Source organism: Gorilla gorilla, chromosome 13 (genome assembly GCF_029281585.2).
Source record: "Gorilla gorilla gorilla isolate KB3781 chromosome 13, NHGRI_mGorGor1-v2.1_pri, whole genome shotgun sequence".
Taxonomy (NCBI): Eukaryota; Metazoa; Chordata; class Mammalia; order Primates; family Hominidae; genus Gorilla; species Gorilla gorilla.
This window is the reverse complement of record NC_073237.2, coordinates 41,692,120-41,712,009: the sequence shown is the minus strand read 5'-3', so window position 1 is coordinate 41,712,009 and position 19,890 is coordinate 41,692,120. Positions and strand designations below refer to the sequence as shown.

The following is a 19,890-nucleotide window of genomic DNA, read 5'->3' as shown; positions in this document are numbered from 1 at the left end:
GTCTGTGGGAATATCTCACTTCCTTCTTCATTTGTGAAGTTGGTTTTAGCCAAATACAGAATTCTTTGTTGATTTTTTTTTTCCTTTCTGCGCTTTAAATATGCCTTCCCACAGTCTTCTGGCTTTCATAGTTTTTTGTTTTTTTGTTTGTTTGTTTGTTTTTAATGAGAATTCAGCTGTTAATCTTATGGTGAATCCCTTGTATATGATGAGTCGCTGCTCTCTTGCTGGTTTTAGGTTTCTTTTTGGGTTTATTTTCAGTTTTGATCTTTTTGCGTTTATCCACCTTGACATTAATTAAGTTTCTTGTATATGCAGATTCAGGTATTTCACCAAATCTGAGAAATTCAGTCATTATTTCTTTCTTTCTTTTTCTTTTCTTTTTTTTTTTTTGAGATGGAGTCTCACTCTGTTGCCCAGGCTGGAGTGCAGTGGTGCGATCTTGGCTTACTGCAACCTCTGCCTCCCATGTTCGAGTGATTCTCCTGCCTCAGCCTCCTGAGTAGCTGGGATTACAGGCATGTGCCACCACACCCAGCTAATTTTTGTATTTTTAGTAGAGACGAGATTTCACCATATTGGCCAGGCTAGTCTCAAACTACTGACCTCAAGTGATCCACCCGCTTCAGCCTCCCAAAGTGCTGGAATTACAGGCGTGAGCCACCACACCTGGCCTAGTTCTTTAAATATTCCTTCTGCCGCTTTTTTTTTTTTTTTTTTTTTGGTCTCTCCTCTCTTCCTAGAACTAACTTTATGGATATTTTTGTATGCTTGGTATCCCACAGGTTTCTTAGGCTCTCTATTTTTCTTTATTATTTTTCCTTTATGGTCCTCTGACCTGGGAATCTCATTTGATCTACCTTCAAATCTTCCCTATACCTTTTCAAATCTTCTGAATTCCTCTGGTGAATTTTTTATTTTAGTTATATTTTTCTACACCAGAATTTCTATTTGGTTTCTTTTCAAAATTTCTGTCTGTTTATGGGTATTCTCTGCTTGGTGAGACATTGTTTAGATGATTTCCTTTATTTGTTTGTCTATGATTTTCTTCAGCCATGTTAGTATATTTAAAATAGTTGATTATACATTTTAGATGAGATAATTAAAAATATACATAAAATAAAATAGTTGACTAAGTCTCGGTCTAGTAAATTCAATGTCCAGGCTTTCTCAGGAAAAATTTTTGATAATTTCTATTTGTATTTTTGGTATATGGGTTATATACTCTTATTTCTTTTCATAACTTATAATTATTTTCTTGAAAAGGGGATGTTTTGAATATTATTATGTAACAACTCTCAGGATCATGTTCTCCTCCTCCCCAGAGGTTTATGTTCTTCATATTGACATTGTTTTGCTTGTTTGAGTGTCAAGTGGATTTTCTGCACTAATTTTGTAAAGTCTAAATTTCTTCTTTGTGTTCCTTAAAATCTCCATTTCATTACATTGTTGGTCAGTTTGTGATTTAATAGTGATTTCCTTAAACTTGTAGAAACAACAACAACAAAACACCAAAACCCCAGTCTTTGAAGATAGTCTCTGTTTCTGTGTTGGAGCACATGTTTCACATTCAGACAGGAAGACTGCAATTCTGCCTAATGCTTTACTTCTGATTGAGTAGAGTTCAAGTCACAGTGAGAGCTTGGGGCCTTAACACATTTTTTCTGAACATGTATATTGTAGCCTCAGAGTTTCTCAGTAGTATGTGGAAGATTTTTAATTCCCTTATTACCAGAAGCATCTAATTTTCTAAGCTTTCCTCCCAAAGTTTTAGCTTTGTCTATTGCTTACCCCAACTGTTATCCCTTGCCCTAGGTGGCAATGAATAATGCATTTGTTTAAAGTATTTTTTTACTGGTAGCCACTTCAGTACTGGGAGAGTTCAGAGTTCAGTAAAATAAAGACAAGCCTAGTGGTCCTTCAGGGAGCCAGCAGACGTATCAAAACAAAGTCATACTTTTTTGAAAATGAGATTTATTTTGCTCCCCCTAGTGCTAGGCACCTATAACCTATATCAAAAATGAGAATTGTTGTGCTCAAAGTTGCTGCACAGGTGGGAGATGCTGCCCAGAGAAATTAAGACTCCACAAACATATACTAGCAAGAATCAAGTTTCTTGTGTTTTTTTTCTTAATTAAGCATTTTCCTGATTACTAGAAACCTATGATTAGTTTTTCCAGAGTTCTAATAAAGTTGCTTCTGACAGTGCTTACCAGTTTCTTCACTTTTTTTATGCAAGGACAGTCTTTTGTAATTCCTTATTCAGCCATTTTCACTGATGTCACCTCAACTTGTTTAATTATTCAGGAAAGTTACTAAAATTATAATTGGTTTTATTTATTGTGTTCCTTTGTTTTTGTATTTATTCCTGAAACCATTATTACCTATTTTGGATTTTTTTACTACCTTCTGTAATTATTACTTATCTCAAATCCATTTTTAAAGCAATTTTTCAATTTCTTTTTGATTTTTAAAATTTTCATCCATTTGACTAGTTCTATTAAGGCTTTAATCTTTTGTATTTATTGGTTTTTTTCATTCTCTCTAGTTTGGTTTTCATAACCAGAAATATCCTTTCTAATTATATCCTGAGTTGCATAGTCTCATTTTGAATTTTGTATAATTCTTATTTACCTTCTTTCATGTTTTGTACCATAGCTTTAATGTGTTTTAGCTATTCTGGAATGATCCTTGGCCACTCAATTTTGATGACTGATTCAGCCCCTTCACATCTTCTTAAACACACTTGCACTTATCCACATTTCCAGTAGGTAAAACTCTCCAATTTTAGTTGCTGCACACAACTAAAATCTACACCATTGTGGTTTTAAATAAATACCTGTTGGTCATTTGGATTTTTTTCCATTCTCAAGTATTTCAGATTCCCACTTGCTTTCTTGTGCTTTCTCCCCTCCAGACAGTGACAGTAGGCTGGACTTCTGGCTGTTGTTGTGATTTCTTTTTCCAATTCACTTATTTTGGGGTTCATCAGGCATCTCATAACTAAATTTTATTAACAGGTTGCCCATAAATTCCTGACTTTCACATTTAGTTGCTGAGTCTGTTTTTGTCTGGGGATCCAAGGATATTGAAAAACTATGACCCCTGCCATCAACTTCGCAGAATCCCCATTCACTCTTATTTGATGTTTATCCATATATTTCATAAACACATCTAACTAATATTGATAAAGTTAAAAAACAGAGAGATTATTGGCACGTAAACTGATATGGATTAACCTTCATCAGTTTACCACTATTAACACCAAAGTTTATTTGCAATATTTTATTTTGTACACTGTGATAAGTTAATTTTGATATCACCTGTCATTTATTATAGATATGAATTATATTTTAATGTGTAAAATATATTTCAATATATAGAATATAGATAATATATTTATATATATATGAAATAACATATGACCCCAAGATTGATGTATATATATGTGTCTGTACATAGCTAAGCTATTTGCTTCCTCTAGGGGGAGCAAAACTTAAAATTATTTTTAAATTTTAAAAGAAATATATTGATTCTCATTAATACACTGATATTTTTATAATTTGAGAACAACATTTTCTGCTTTAAATAGTAGCTTTCTATACAAAGTTTTGAATAGCGACATATTTTAAAATGACTAGATATTCATGCACATAAATATTCATCTGGACAAAAGAATTTAAGACTCCAAAGAACTTTTTCTAAAATTTCAGCTGCTTAGAGAGAATTTTATGGCTTGACACTGTAGTTTTTCTGTTGCCTTCTTAAATTTTCCCTTATAGTTACATAACCTACTTTATGGAAAAGCTGCCACAGAGTCAAAAAGCTACTAGATAATGACAGAAAAAATTGCATAGTTTCCACTTCACTAAGCTCAGAGATGAAAGTTAAATATTGTTTTTGTGTTCTAGTCATGTATAAACTTACTATCACAGAACACACTCTGCCCAAATATTACTATGCTATTTTGGTAATAGCACTGGTAATGTTCTCCACTGAATAGTAAAATATTTCAGAGTCTCTATGAGCTTAATATTTCAAACCTTTAAAAACTAAAGGAAAAAGAAATAACTTTAAATAGTTTTGTTAATACAACGACATGAACAGGTTTTGTAATTTTGATTAAGCGTTTTAGAAAATGTTTCATGGGAGATGACTACCTTGAATATGAGATGACTACCTTGAATACATATGCTCTGGGTTTGATCAGGTTTTTATAAAACCTTAAAAAGCATATAACTATGTTTTATCATAGTGGATTAACTGTCAAGCAAATCACTTGATGTGTTTTGATGTTTTATACAGACCACTATACTGTCTCTTGGGCAGCAATACTAACAACAGAAAATATGCAGAAACAGAGATTTGTTAAGAACACATATATGCTTCTTGAATTATTCAGGTTTTAAAATGATGCTCCAAGCATACCATTTTCAATACTCTGCAATGTGTTCTGTTGACATTTGCTAAAATTTTGTCATGTATTTTTTTATCTTATAAAAATAAGTGAATATTCAACTTTTCCTTCTTTATATTATTTTTGTGAGAAATGAGATCCTTTATGGTGAGACTGTGTCACTACTTGTATTATATTACACTCACTGAACACAATTTTTCTGATTTAAAAAATGAAGATTAAAATACATAGAGTTAATAAAAATGGTCAACACTATGTCAAAAATAAGCCATATATACATATATATATAAAAACATTAGTTTCTTCCATCTTTCCTCTACATAATAAAATATTTATAACCAATTTTTGCAGTATAATCTTCCTGCACTATAATCTACAATATCTCCCGAAGAGCAAGTCTTTGTTTTTGTGTAGACAGGCATTTGCATTTTTTAGACATTTGATTATAATCAGTACTCTCTTTATTCTTACTATATAACATTAGATGCTTCCATAGACTTGTTCACTACCTTTGAAGTTAATCAGAGAAGGGGTAATTTTGCCAATCAAATACCTCAGTAGGGTATATCTTAATTTTCTGATTTGTACATCAAAAATTGATCTATCAAAAACAAGCTTTAAATTTGGTAAAGAAGAAGACATTATTGTTGCAGATGCTGAAAAACTATATTAAAGAACATAATCTTCTCTCCTAAAAAAGATGCAAATATCGTGACTCTGTAAATATGTCTTTCACATGCCAGGCCCAGTGGCTTACACCTTAATCCTAGCATTTTGGGAGGCCAAGGCGAGTGGATCATTTGAGGTCAGGAGTTTGAGACCAGCTAGACCAACATGAGGAACCCCACCTCAACTAAAATTAAAAAAAAACTAATTTACTTTATAAATTTACCTTTTCTATATAGTTGTTATAAATAGATACAACAAGACAATATTTAGTCTCTTATGTTTGACTTCTTTCATGTAGCACAACATTTCTGAGTTTTACCCATGACACAGCAAGTGTCAGTATTTGCTTCATTTTTATCACTAAATAATACTCCATTCTATGGATATACCACATATTGTTTATTCATTTATCAATTGATAGGCATTAGATTGTTTCCAGTTTTTGTTTTTCAATATTCCACTTGGTAGAACTCTCTTAGCATACAGAATTTTTACATCTTATTTCTGTCTCCCTTTCTTCCTTCCTACCTTCCTGCTTCCTTTCCTTCCTTTCTATATTATAGCTTTCCAACACAAATTATGAAATCAGCACCAATAAATAAGTTATAGATGTTGCTAATTGGATCCAAATGGGTTATCCACTATTTGTAATAAGTAAAACTTTAGGTTCTTGGAGTTTATTATAACAAATAAAGAAGGGAAATTAATGCGACTTGGAAAAAAATAGTAATAGAATCTAGAAAGCTAAGTTTATTAAAGATTCATTTGCTTATGAAAATAATTAACAATTATTAGCCTTAAACAGATTAAGCTAATTTTGAGAGTTAAATATCTACCACATATAGATGAACATTTTTATGTTGACAATTTTCATTCTATACAAAGCAACACACAATTTATTATTGAACAATGTCAAATTTCTAAACTGCAATATCATATAACACCTTTCACAGAAAATGCCATAAAACTAAATTGCATCATTTCTTAAGTAAAGATAGAGGAAGACTAATTGCTTTAGAAGGGCTATGAAGGCCAACATAGATAATATAATTGGATTTCTAATTAATTTAATTTGTTTTACAATTACCATAGATAAATTGCTATTACCACAATTCTTTTTTGTTGTTAAAAATTTAAAGTGATATAATTTATCTCTAATAAATGAGAGATAAAGTAATTGACTTTTATAAAATACATTACTATCTATTCCCCCTAGAGACATACATAAAAACAAGTGAAGTTTTAGATACTGTTGTACAAATCTGCTTGGGTTATGTAGAATTTTAGTGAACTTTCAGGGAATTCCAGATGAAGATCATAGAATAGTATCCTTATTAGGATAGACAATACTCATGCTCTTTTTCTAATTCAGAAAGTTGATACTAATATTTATAATAATCGTCATGGATTGAGGTAAGTTTGTTTGGGTGAGAAGGTGTAGCCTCAACAGGAGTCTGAGCAATGATTGTATTGGTCAGAAATGAGACCTACAGGATCCCTATGCAACACTCAATCAATTGGCAGAGAGAGAACAATTGCTGTCAGGACATATTAGTTACATAACTGATGACTGCTGAACACTGTGATTTTAATTCATTAAAATCATTTAAGTTCCATTAATTTTCTTCAGAGTTCCACAGCATTTTTAATGGTAAACTTATAGCACTTATTATAGGGCTTTTAAGATTAGATGTTCAATTTTCTAGTTTATTATAATAGATAAAGATTTGGCTTTTCTGGATATTTTTTGCCTTTTGGTCAAAAACGCAGATGATAAATGTGTCAAATAGCCATTTTTGGTATCAATTGTATAAAGGCCAATAATGAGATACATCTTACAAATGTTCTTTAAAAAACACCTCTATATCTTACACATTCTCTTTGCAATTAGAAATAACATTCTTATTTTTGTGTAACTCTTTAGTACCTAAAGAGAGTTAAAGGGTTTATGAAGAACTAAAAGGAGTGAAGAATGAAACATTCATTATTTCAACAACCCTAGACATTTGAAAATATTTCAGGAGCCTAAAGCTGATGTAACTACTATTAGAGATCTATAAAAAGAAATTACACCTGTGTAAAAATCTGAATGTCAGTAAAATGCCTCTGAGTGCTTAAACTATTTCATTTTTCAATCTACGAAACAGAGATAATATTTGCCACCCACATATCTCAGAGCAATGACATGAAGAAAGTGTTTTGTGCTTTTGTCATATTTAGCCTTCATTCTAATCATCCTATTAACCTGCTTCTTAGTCATTACAAAGACATCCCTGACAAAGCGACATGTCGTTGTTAAAACACATTCCTTTAACTCTCATACTGTATATCTTTGCTCCCAGGAAGAATTTGTGCCCAAGGATGGTGCTTGACATTTGATTTAAAGGGACTTTTATTTAGGTTTCTACTATTAAGTATTTGAGCTATTTTAACTATTTTACTTACACATACTCTGAATCGGGCACCTAACAATAAAGCAAATTTTCTTTAAGAACTTAAATACTTATAGAAGAAATTTCTGTAATGCATCTATTCAGAACTTTTACTTTGAGCTAAAAGATAAACATCATTCAACAACCATAGTTATAATGCGTAAGTTATATATACTAAATTTACTATTCAGGTGTTACCTAAGAAGAAATTTAAGTATAATAAAGAACACTTATTTTTTTACTCAACTACACTTTATTTCCTAAAAATTAATGTGTATTGCAAATTAATCTTAACTTTAGGTAAAAAATGGTTTAGTGCTCTTTCAGATGTTGATGTTAAAGATAATTTTGCTTTAATGCAAGATAATATTACTCATTTTTGGTTGGGCAGAAAATACTACTTGTCTCAAAATATCCAATTTCTTTTCTTCTCATATATACAGGCAGACTAAAATTCTCAAGATTCCTATACAGTCGAGTTTTACCATATGACTGAGTTCCAACCAAAGAAATAGGAGTAGAAGATTGTATAAGCATCATTTTTGACCCAGGGCTTTAAGAAGCAGGTATGTCCACTGACTATTATTTTTTCTTTTCCACTACTTATATATCAACACGTCTGTAAGAGATGCTAAAACCACAGATAGTCGACTGGCTACTTGAATCAGACTCAGGCTGGGAAAACTCATGTTGAATGGTAATGTGAGTATGAAATAAACTTCTATTTTGTTTTAGACATAATACACCTTTGGTGCTAATTGTACTGCAGCTTAGTCTACTCTAATATAATTTCTCCCGTTCTGTAGGTTGCTTGTTCACTCTGATGGCAGTTTCTTTTGCTGTGCAGAAGCTCCTTAGTTTAATTAGATCTCATTTGTCAATTTTGGCTTTTGTTGCCATTGCTTTTGGTGTTTTAGACGTGAAGTCCTTGCTCATGCCTATGTCCTGAATGGTATTGCTTAGGTTTTCTTCTAGGGTTTTTATGGTTTTAGGTCTAACATTTAAGTCTTTAATCCATCTTGAGTTAATTTTTGTGTAAGGTGTAAGGAAGGGATCCAGTTTCAGCTTTCTACATATGGCTAGCCAGTTTTCCCAGCACCATTTATTAAATAGGTAATCCTTTCTGAACTAAAGGAGGAAGTTCGAACCCATGGCAAAGAAGTTAAAAACCTTGAAAATAAATTAGACTGAGATCACATGGACACAGGAAGGGGAATATCACACTCTGGGGACTGTGGTGGGGTGGGGGGAGGGGGGAGGGATAGCATTGGGAGATATACCTAATGCTAGATGACGAGTTAGTGGGTACAGCGCACCAGCATGGCACATGTATACATATGTAACTAACCTGCACAATGTGCACATGTACCCTAAAACTTAAAGTATAATAAAATAAATAAATAATAAATTAGACGAATGGCTAACTAGAATAACCAATGCAGAGAAGTCCTTAAAGGACCTGATGGAGCTGAAAACCAAGGCACAAGAATTACGTGACGAATGCACGAGCCTCAGTAGCCGATGTGATCAACTGGAAGAAAGGGTATCAGTGATGGAAGATGAAATGAGTGAAATGAAGCAAGAAGAGAACTTTAGAGAAAAAAGAATAAAAAGAAATGAACAAAGCCTCCAAGAAATGTGGGACTATATGAAAAGACCAAAACTACGTCTGTTTGGTGTACTTGAAAGTGACGGGGAGAATGGAACCAAGTTCGAAAACACCCTGCAGGATATTATCCAGGAGAACTTCCCCAATCTAGCAAGGCAGGCAAACATTCAGATTCAGGAAATACAGAGAATGCCACAAAGATACTCCTCAAGAAGAGCAACTCCAAGACACATAATTGTCAGACTCACCAAAGTTGAAATGAAGGAAAAAATGTTAAGGGCAGCCAGAGGGAAAGGTCAGGTTACCCACAAAGGGAAGCCCATCAGACTAACAGCTGATCTCTTGGCAGAAACTCTGCAAGCCAGAAGAGAGTGGGGGTCAATATTCAACATTCTTAAAGAAAAGAATTTTCAACCCAGAATTTCATATCCAGCCAAACTAAGCTTCATAAGTGAAGGAGAAATAAAATCCTTTACAGACAAGCTAATGCTGAGAGATTTTGTCACCACCAGGCCTGCCCTAAAAGAGCTCCTGAAGGAAGCACGAAACATGGAAAGGAACAACCAGTACCAGCCACTGCAAAAACATGCCAAATTGTGAAGACCATCGAGGCTAGGAAGAAACTGCATCAACTAACAAGCAAAATAACCAGCTAACATCATAATGACAGGATCAAATTCACACATAACAATATTAACCTTAAACGTAAATAGGCTAAATGCTCCAATTAAAAGACACAGACTGGCAAATTGGATAAAGAGTCAAGACCCATCAGTGTGCTGTATTCAGGAAACCCATCTCATGTGCAGAGACACACATAGGCTCAAAATAAAGGGATGGAGGAAGATCTACCAAGCAAATGGAAAGCAAAAAAAGGCAGGGGTTGCAATCCTAGTCTCTGATAAAACAGACTTTAAACCAACAAAGATCAAAAGAGACGAAGAAGGTTTTTTAAAATAAAAGATAAATCAAATGGCAGAGTAGTCAAAATTTAAAAAGAGCATTAACAAACTGGAATTGTGGTCTGAGGAAATTATCCAGGGTTAGCCAGAAAAGAAAAAGGAAAAATGTGAGAGAGAGGTTAAAACACATAGCTTATAGAGTGAGAAAGATTAACATTTGTCTACTCAAGTTTAGGATAATAGAAAGAGTGGAACAAAAACAATATTTAAGGGGATAATGGCTGAGATTTTTTTCCAGGGTTGTTGTAACACATTAACCTCAATCCCAGAAAACCCAATGTATTTTCATCATAGTAAATAAAAATAAATCTATACCTAGACGCATGACAGTGAACTGACAGACATGAAAGATAAAGAGAACCTACACTGTATACATATTATATTGATAATTGATTTCTTTTTAGCCTAATAGAATAATATCTTACATGTGTTGAGGAAAGATTACTGTCAACATTAAAATCATATGCCCAGTATATCTCAAAGAATATGGACAAAATTAAGACCTTTTATTAAAGTACAGAAACTTCTACTTTTGAGTATCTAGTAAGTTACATACTCATTATCAACAATTATTAAAAATAAGCTTAAGGCAGAAGAAAAATGATCTCAGATTGAACTTATAAGATGCAAAGGAAAATAGTAAGCAATGATAATGATAAACATATTGGTGAGTCTAAACAAACTGATTGCATAAGACTACAATAATAATATTTTACATAATTATCATTTAACTATGTGTGAGTAAAAAATTAAAATACCTGACAACAATGTCATTAAATGGAGGAAGGGACAGTCAGTTTTAAAAATCCTAATGTCTTTGTAATTTTATAGGCACTCTGTGGAAAGCAAAGATATAAAATATCTTTATTTAGTATTGAGTTAAGTATACATGGAAAATTATCTAAGGTCAACCCCGAATAAATATAATACAGAGGATGTCTTCAAAAGTGCAATTAAAAAAATTCAAGAGAAGGCAACAAAGAAAAAATAAAAACAAATAAAAACAATGACATAAGCCAAAAGCCCAGGATAGAATAGTAGAAATTTGTGCAGATATATCAGTTGCAATGATGGGCCTAAGTTCTCCAGTGCAAAAGGTATTTTTCAGACAGTTTAAAAAGGAAATCTGCCAATATACTATTTACATTAGGTACACTTGAAATATAAGGACATAAAAATAGATTTTAAAATAAAATTTGGTGTAGCTATATTAATTTTAGAGGAAGACAACTTAAAAATCTATTACTAGATAAGCATGAAACTCATTTCATTGGGATTATATAAATATTTAAACTTGAATTCATATCTAACATGGCTTGAAAACATATGCAAAACTAATTATAAATGGGCAAGTGTGCCTTTATTCACAGAGACGTTAAAACACTATATTCAGTAACTGATAGATCAGACTGACAAAAGGGTGATAGGTGTATGAGTGTTCATTTTATAACCTTTTCCTTTACCGAAAGTAGAAGTTTAAGAGGATATTTACTAAAAAAAGTCTCTGAAATATTGACATATGCAGCACATTTCATTAAAAAGCTAGCTACAAACAATGAAGATATAGTGTCTGGTTGAAACTATGTTCTTCCTTCTACTTGGAATACTTTATATCTTTTCCTCTTCACCTACCTAAATTATATTCATCTGAATTCTCGGTTGCCTCAGAGAAGCCTTTTTGAGCTCTTGGACTTGGTTTAGTACGCAAGTACCTGCTTTCATTACACCCTGTAATACTCCAATAATGAAACTCAATGAACTTGTTGTTATTTGTTTAATGTATTTTTCCCTGATAAATCAAAAACGTGAAGCCAGAAGCACATCATTCTTTTTCTCTCTTCAGTTCTAACACAATGCTAGCCTCACCATCTAGTGATAGATTATTAATTGTATATGTAAAGGAGGAAAGAAAGGAAGAAAAGGAGGGATGTATTCTCTGTTAGTTTTGCTGCATGGGGACCCCAGAGAATATCCTGGTATTACTTTGAGACCTATGGGGATTCTAGTGTATTGGAAGAGTAGGAGTGTTGCTGGAAATGAGGATGCCTAATGCTCCTTCAGGAAGCCAACACCAGAGAGAAGAAATGATGCCTGCCATATAATGACAGGACTTACTCAAGAGCCATTATGGGATGCCACTTACAGACTTCTATAAATCACTGGGTTAAGGGAGGCCACTTTGCAGGGACCAGAGTCCCTGAAATAAATACAAGTATATAAAATAGTAAAAAAATAAGGGTTATTACTGTCCCATTCATCCAAATTCTTAAACTCAGGCTGATATGGCATAAGCAAACATAGACTACAATATAAAACACAACAGTGATTTATAATACTCAGGGCATAAGGTATGTGCCATCCAGATTACCAAGATTTTTTTTTATTCGTGACATGATAAGAGCCTTTGTATATACAGAAACTAACTTCAGAATTGGCTATGTCACGAGTAGTTAGAAAGTAAGGCCACAAACAAGCAAACAAACAAAAAACTGCTGAACTTAATAAAAACACAGAAATTACAGAAGACGGGGAGAGGCACATCTGCTCCAGAAGGAATTTTCAATGAACAGCAAGAAAAAGAAAAAAGCTTCACCCTGAAGATTTTTAAGCCTGGCAGAGAATAAACACAACCATTACCCAAGTTCACAGCTGTAACCTTGGGGAGCTGAACTGGAACACAGAACAGTTGCCACCTGCACAGCTGAAGAAAAACGAATAGCAGGAACTTAACATCAGATTGGTGATTTCTTGGCTGCAGAAAAGGTGGCATCTTTCATAAAGCAAGCTGTTTTCCTGCTTTTAGTGACTCCAATTCTACTGAAGATTGTTGTTTTATGATGGAGAAAAACCCTTGCTGGCAACATTGCCTATATACTGATCTGTCATAAAAGACTCTAACAGATACTTGTGCCCAGTCTCCCCTGTGACAGAATATTCATTGTGGGTAATGTTTGCAGCACATTCTGCCCACGAGAAGCTACCAGTGATGCATTTCTCCCAAACAACAAGCATTTTGTGCCAAATATCCAGCACATCTCTGAAGATTGTTAATCCACCACCTTTCATAAAGTAAAATTCACATTCAACAGTTTACAGAATAAGGGAGAAAATGGGAAAATAAATTGTACATTCCTTTTCCTTGGCAAGCAACCAGATTGCAGTATTGCAATTAGAATTTTCCCCAATATTAATTTGGTTTTTTTTTTTTTGAGAAAACAGATAGTTGTCTTGTAGAAGTTTCCATATTCTATTCTCAAAAAATTATTTCCTCATGATTAAGTTATGATTATACATTTTTGGCAAGAAACTATTGGTGAACTGTCTTTTATTGCATTGTGTCGTGAGAAATGTGACATCAGGTTACCCCACTATTGTTGATGTCACCTTTAATCACTTAAAGTGGTGAGTGCGAGATTTACATATCTCTTCATTGTAAAGATACATTTCTCTTTGGAATAAGTAGGTAAGAGGAAGGTGCCATGAAAGGCACAGTTTAAACAATTGAATATAGTGGTTGAGACTGAGGCAGAGAGACAAATTGGGCAATTGTTATAATAATCCATGCAAGAAATTATCAGAGACTAAAAGAGTGGTGGCAAGGTAGAATTGGGTAGAGAGAAAGAATTCCAGAAATGTTAAAGTGGCTGAATCAACAGGACCTGTAGAGTGACTAGATATACGAGATAAGGCAAGATTTAAAGAATGTGGAAAGGAGTGTAAGCTAAGTACTAGGTTTGGGGTTGCAAGATGAAAATAGCAGATTTCTTTTTGGATCTTCTGAGTATGAGATTCTCTGAGGAATTTCAAATGTAAATATCAGTTAGGTATCTGAAAGTAAAGGCGACTAAAATTTAAGAGAGGTTACTGTACACACTGTATATTTGCTTAACTTCCTTTTCTGTCTTTCCTGATGGATTCCATTTCATGTTGATGGGTGATAATATTTGAATAACAATGCATAAAAGTGATACAGTCTGTGTTTGCAGCTCATGTTTATATGTATTCAGAAAGTTTACATTAAATGGCTATGAAGAGATCTCACCAATTTCCTTTGACAACCCATTGAACCAGCTCTATTTATTATAAAATTCCCATTATAATGGAAATAGACTTTCAGTACCTGACACTTCTTTTAAACTTTTATTTTAAGTTCACTGTTACATGGACAGGTTTGTTACATAGGTAAACTTGTGTCTTGGGGGTTAGTTGTACAAGTTATTTTATCACCCAGTTATTAAGCCTAGTACCCATTAGTTATTTTTCCTCATCCTCTCCCTCCTCCCAATCTCCACTCTCTGCTGGGCCCCAGTGTGTGTTATTCTCCTCCTTCGTGTCCATGTGTTCTCATTATTTAGCTCCCACATATGAGAACATGCAGTATTTGGGTTTTTTTTCCTGTGATAGTTTGCTAAGGATAATGGCCTCCAGCTCCATCTATGTTCCTACAAAGGGCATGATCTCATTCTCTTTATGGTTGCATAGTATTCCATGGTGTATATATACCACATTTTCTTTATACAGTCTATCACTAATGAGTGTTTAGGTTGATTCCATGCCTTTGCTCTCGTGAATAGTGCAGAAATGAACATATGCGTTTATATTACCTGACACTTTAAATGTTTGCTTGTGTTTCTACCACTTCATTGTCTTCTTAGATAAATCTATGCATATATGTTTATCACATTTTACACAAATAGAAGAATGTGCTGTCCTTATTGATATCTGTATTCCAAGAATCAACAACAAATGGACATTTTATCCATTGTCTTACATCTCTTATTCTGTGGATGTTTCACACAGTTAATTCTAACACAATGGGAAAACTTCCAAAATATATGATTCATTTAATTTAAACAAAGCTTGGAAAACACAACTGAGGAAAGAGGTTTGTTTTCTGATGACAGAGGTAGTTCAAAGAAGGTGTTAATTATTGTAAATTTTGGGACTTAAATTGCAACCTAATCCATTAGTTATTGAAACTCAGAACTTGGGTACTCAGTAACTTGAAATGGAATAGAGGTCCTTATGTCTTATTTGTAAAATTTTCATCTCAGTCATTTTATTCTAGTGTCCTATGGTTTAATATTCATCTTATGTCAGAATTAAGTGTTCTGTGATGTTCAACAAATTTGTAATCTCACTGAAGGTATAAATCCGGAATTTTACTGTTTCTAGAAACAGTTTAATCACACTGTATATGTTGAAGTAGTTTGGAGTAACATATTGGCCACTTAACATTATCTTATTTAATAGTCATTACAATTTTTCGAGATAAGCAGTGTAATCCTATATCAAAGACAAATAAATTGAGACTTCGGAGGTCTCAATAATTTACATAATTCCATATAACCAGTCAATCAGTAAAAAACAAACAAAACAAAACAAACTTGGTAGGTCTGCCTCACTCCAAAGGCTGGACTCTTCCAGTTCCACCAATTGTCTTCAGTATGCTGTGCCTTAAGAAATTTACTTAACTGTATCAAGTGGGTCCTATGATATGTGTTTGGACACATATCCAATAGCCAACTCTCCTCAGAAATCTCCAAGACAGTCCTACTTGCAGGGTAATGTCACATTCAGCCCCTCACTAATAGTTAGTCTATTCGTCTTGTGCTTTATCATTAATGTTCCTCTGATTTTTACATTCTGCATTAGGCTAAGCATCAAAATAATATGTACAGTTTTTAAAAAAAATAGATGTTCCTTTCTCACTCTTAACTATTCTATATCAGTAAGATATTTTTCTTATACTAAAACATATCACACTTGTTTTAATGTAAGGATAATGTCTTGAAGTATTCAGTAATAAAATTACTTAATTTCCCAAATTTGCGTCATATTTTCCTAAATTTGGGCAATATTTGTGCTTCAGGAAGATATACCCTGTTTGGCTCATTATTTGGATTGTAACTTCCTCTTTGTAGTTTTCATCTGTGAAATCTCCAGTTGCAGGGACTGTGCATACTTCTGGTAATCCCCAGTGTCTGGTGCTACCGTGAAGCCTATGAGCTTCCAGTATCAGATGAGTCAGAGGTAGATTAAGACTGAAAGGTAGAGGGTCTTAAAACCAATAGACTAAGAGCATGGATTTGATCATTTATCCCCAAGTTTAAGCAACTATCTTCAGTAGTTGGCTTATGCTAGAGTCAATGGGTATAATGTATAACATATTTGGAGTTATTTATTAGTATTTATACAACCCTATAAGAAGTAGGAAAGAATGAAAAGAAAAAGAAGACCATATCTATCAATAATTTATTGATGATCTGAACAGAAGTTGACAAAAACTCCACTGTCAGGTGGGAAGAGGTTTGTTAGGAAATTCAGAGAAATGCAGGGGCCTAGTTAAGATGCTTGTGAAGGTATACTTTTTTTTGGCAAATACATGATTTATAAATGTCAGTTTCACTCTATATTATCAAGAACATAATTAATATTTTTATTTTTTTAATTTTATTATTATTATACTTCACTGTAAGTTTTAGGGTACATGTGCACAATGTGCAGGTTAGTTACATATGTATACATGTGCCATGCTGGTGTGCTACACCCATTAACTTATCATTTAGCATTAGGTATATCTCCTAATGCCATCCCTCCCCCCTACCCCCACCCCACAACAGTCCCCAGAGTGTGATGTTCCCCTTCCTGTGTCCATGTGTTCTCATTGTTCCATTCCCACCTATGAGTGAGAATATGCAGTGTTTGGTTTTTTTGTTCTTGCGATAGTTTACTGAGAATGATGATTTCCAATTTCATCCATGTCCCTACAAAGGACATGAACTCATCATTTTTTATGGCTGCATAGTATTCCATGGTGTATATGTGCCACATTTTCTTAATCCAGTCTATCATTGTTGGACATTTGGGTTGGTTCCAAGTCTTTGTTATTGTGAATAGTGCCGCAAGAAACATACCTGTGGATGTGTCTTTATAGCAGCATGATTTATAGTCATTTGGGTATATACCCAGTAATGGGATGGCTGGGTCAAATGGTATTTCTAGTTCTAGATCCCTGAGGAATCGCCACACTGACTTCCACAATGGTTGAACTAGTTTACACTCCCACCAACAGTGTAAAAGTGTCCCTATTTCTCCACATCCTCTCCAGCACCTGTTGTTTCCTGACTCTTTTTAATGATTGCCATTCTAACTGGTGTGAGATGGTGTCTCATTGTGGTTTTGATTTGCATTTCTCTGATGGCCAGTGATGGTGAGCATTTTTTCATGTGTTTTTTGGCTGCATAAATGTCTTCTTTTGAGAAGTGTCTGTTCATGTCCTTTGCCCACTTTTTGATGGGGTTGTTTGTTTTTTTCTTGTAAATTTGTTTGAGTTCATTGTAGATTCTGGGTATTAGCTCTTTGTCAGATGAGTAGGTTGCGAAAATTTTCTCCCATTTTGTAGGTTGCCTGTTCACTCTGATGGTAGTTTCTTTTGCTGTGCAGAAGCTCTTTAGTTTAATTAGATCCCATTTGTCAATTGTGGCTGTTGCTGCCATTGCTTTTGGTGTTTTAGACATGAAGTCCTTGCCCATGCCTATGTCCTGAATGGTAATGCCTAGGTTTTCTTCTAGGGTTTTTATGGTTTTAGGTCTAACGTTTAAGTCTTTAATCCATCTTGAATTAATTTTTGTATAAGGTGTAAGGAAGGGATCCAGTTTCAGCTTTCTCCATATGGCTAGCCAGTTTTCCCAGCACCATTTATTAAATAGGGAATCCTTTCCCCATTGCTTGATTTTCCCAGGTTTGTCAAAGATCAGATAGTTGTAGATATTCGGCATTATTTCTGAGGGCTCTGTTCTGTTCCATTGATCTATATCTCTGTTTTGGTACCAGTACCATGCTGTTTTGGTTACCATAGCCTTGTAGTATAGTTTGAAGTCAGGTAGTACGTGATGCCTCCAGCTTTGCTCTTTTGGCTTAGGATTGACTTGGCGATGTGGGCTCTTTTTTGGTTCCATATGAACTTTAAAGTAGTTTTTTCCAATTCTGTGAAGAAAGGCATTGGTAGCTTGATGGGGATGGCATTGAATCTATAAATTACCTTGGGCAGTATGGCCATTTTCACGATATTGATTCTTCCTATCCATGAGCACGGAATGTTATTCCATTTGTTTGTATCCTCTTTTATTTCATTGAGCAGTGGTTTGTAGTTCTCCTTGAAGAGGTCCTTCACGTCCCTTGTAAGTTGGATTCCTAGGTATTTTATTCTCTTTGAAGCAATTGTGAATGGGAGTTCACTCATGATTTGGCTCACTGTTTGTCTGTTATTGGTGTATAAGAATGCTTGTGATTTTTGTACATTGATTTTGTATCCTGAGACTTTGCTGAAGTTGCTTATCAGCTTAAGGAGATTTTGGGCTGAGACAATGGGGTTTTCTAGATAGACAATCATGTCATCTGCAAACAGGGACAATTTGACTTCCTCTTTTCCTAATTGAATACCCTTTATTTCCTTCTCCTGCCTAATTGCCCTGGCCAGAACTTCCAACACTATGTTAAATAGGAGTGGTGAGAGAGCATCCCTGTCTTGTGCCAGTTTTCAAAGGGAATGCTTCCAGTTTTTGGCCATTCAGTATGATATTGGCTGTGGGTTTGTCATAGGTAGCTCTTATTATTTTGAGATATGTCCCATCAATACCTAATTTATTGAGAGTTTTTAGCATGAAGGGTTGTTGAATTTTGTCAAAGGCCTTTTCTGCATCTATTGAGATAATCATGTGGTTTTTGTCTTTGGTTCTGTTTAATATGCTGGGTTACGTTTATTGATTTGCGTATATTGAACCAGCCTTGCATCCCAGGGATGAAGCCCACTTGATCATGGTGGATAAGCTTTTTGATGTGCTGCTGGATTTGGTTTGCCAGTATTTTATTGAGGATTTTTGCATCAATGTTCATCAAGGATATTAGTCTACAATTCTCTTTTTTTGTTGTGTCTCTGCCTGGCTTTGGTATCAGGGTGATGCTGGCCTCATGAGTTAGGGTGGATTCCCTCTTTTTCTATTGATTGGAATAGTTTCAGAAGGAATGGTACCAGTTCCTCCTTGTATCTCTGGTAGAATTCGGCTGTGAATCCTTCTGGTCCTGTACTCTTTTTGGTTGGTAAGCTATTGATTATTGCCACAATTTCAGAGCCTGTTATTGGTCTCTTCAGAGATTCACCTTCTTCCTGGTTTAGTTTTGGGAGGGTGTATGTGCCGAGGAATTTATTCTAGTTTATTTGCGTAGAGGTGTTTGTAGTATTCTCTGATGGTAGTTTGTATTTCTGTAGGCTCGGTGGTGATATCCCCTTTGTCATTTTTTATTGTGTCTATTTGATTCTTCTCTCTTTTCTTTATTAGTCTTGCCAGCGGTCTATCAATTTTGTTGATCCTTTCAAAAAACCAGCTCCTGGATTCATTAATTTTTTGAAGGGTTTTTTTTTTTTTGTCTCTATTTCCCTCAGTTCTGCTCTGATTTTAGTTATTTCTTGCCTCCTGCTAGCTTTTGAATATGTTTGCTCTTGCTTTTCTAGTTCTTTTAATTGTGATATTAGGGTGTCAATTCTGGATCTTTCCTGCTTTCTCTTGTGGGCATTTAGTGCTATAAATTTCCCTCTACACACTGCTTTGAATGTGTCCCAGAGATTCTGGTATGTTGTGTCTTTGTTCTCATTGGTTTCAAAGAACATCTTTATTTCTGCCTTCATTTCGTTATGTACCCAGTAGTCATTCAGGAGCAGGTTGTTCAGTTTCCATGTAGTTGAGCGGTTTTGAGTGAGATTCTTAATCCTGAGTTCTAGTTTGATTGCACTATGATCTG

General features: G+C 34.3%; 1 long non-coding RNA gene across 1 annotated transcript in view; it reads left to right on the top strand.

Moving 5' to 3' along the window:
• LOC129524535 (uncharacterized) overlaps window positions 1–19,890 on the top strand; it is a 179,990-nt gene that overhangs the window by 74,553 nt on the left and 85,547 nt on the right. The window contains exon 5 of the long non-coding RNA XR_010130428.1: window positions 7,962–8,084. This is a non-coding gene — a long non-coding RNA (uncharacterized lncRNA). The remainder of the gene's footprint in view (window positions 1–7,961; window positions 8,085–19,890) is intronic.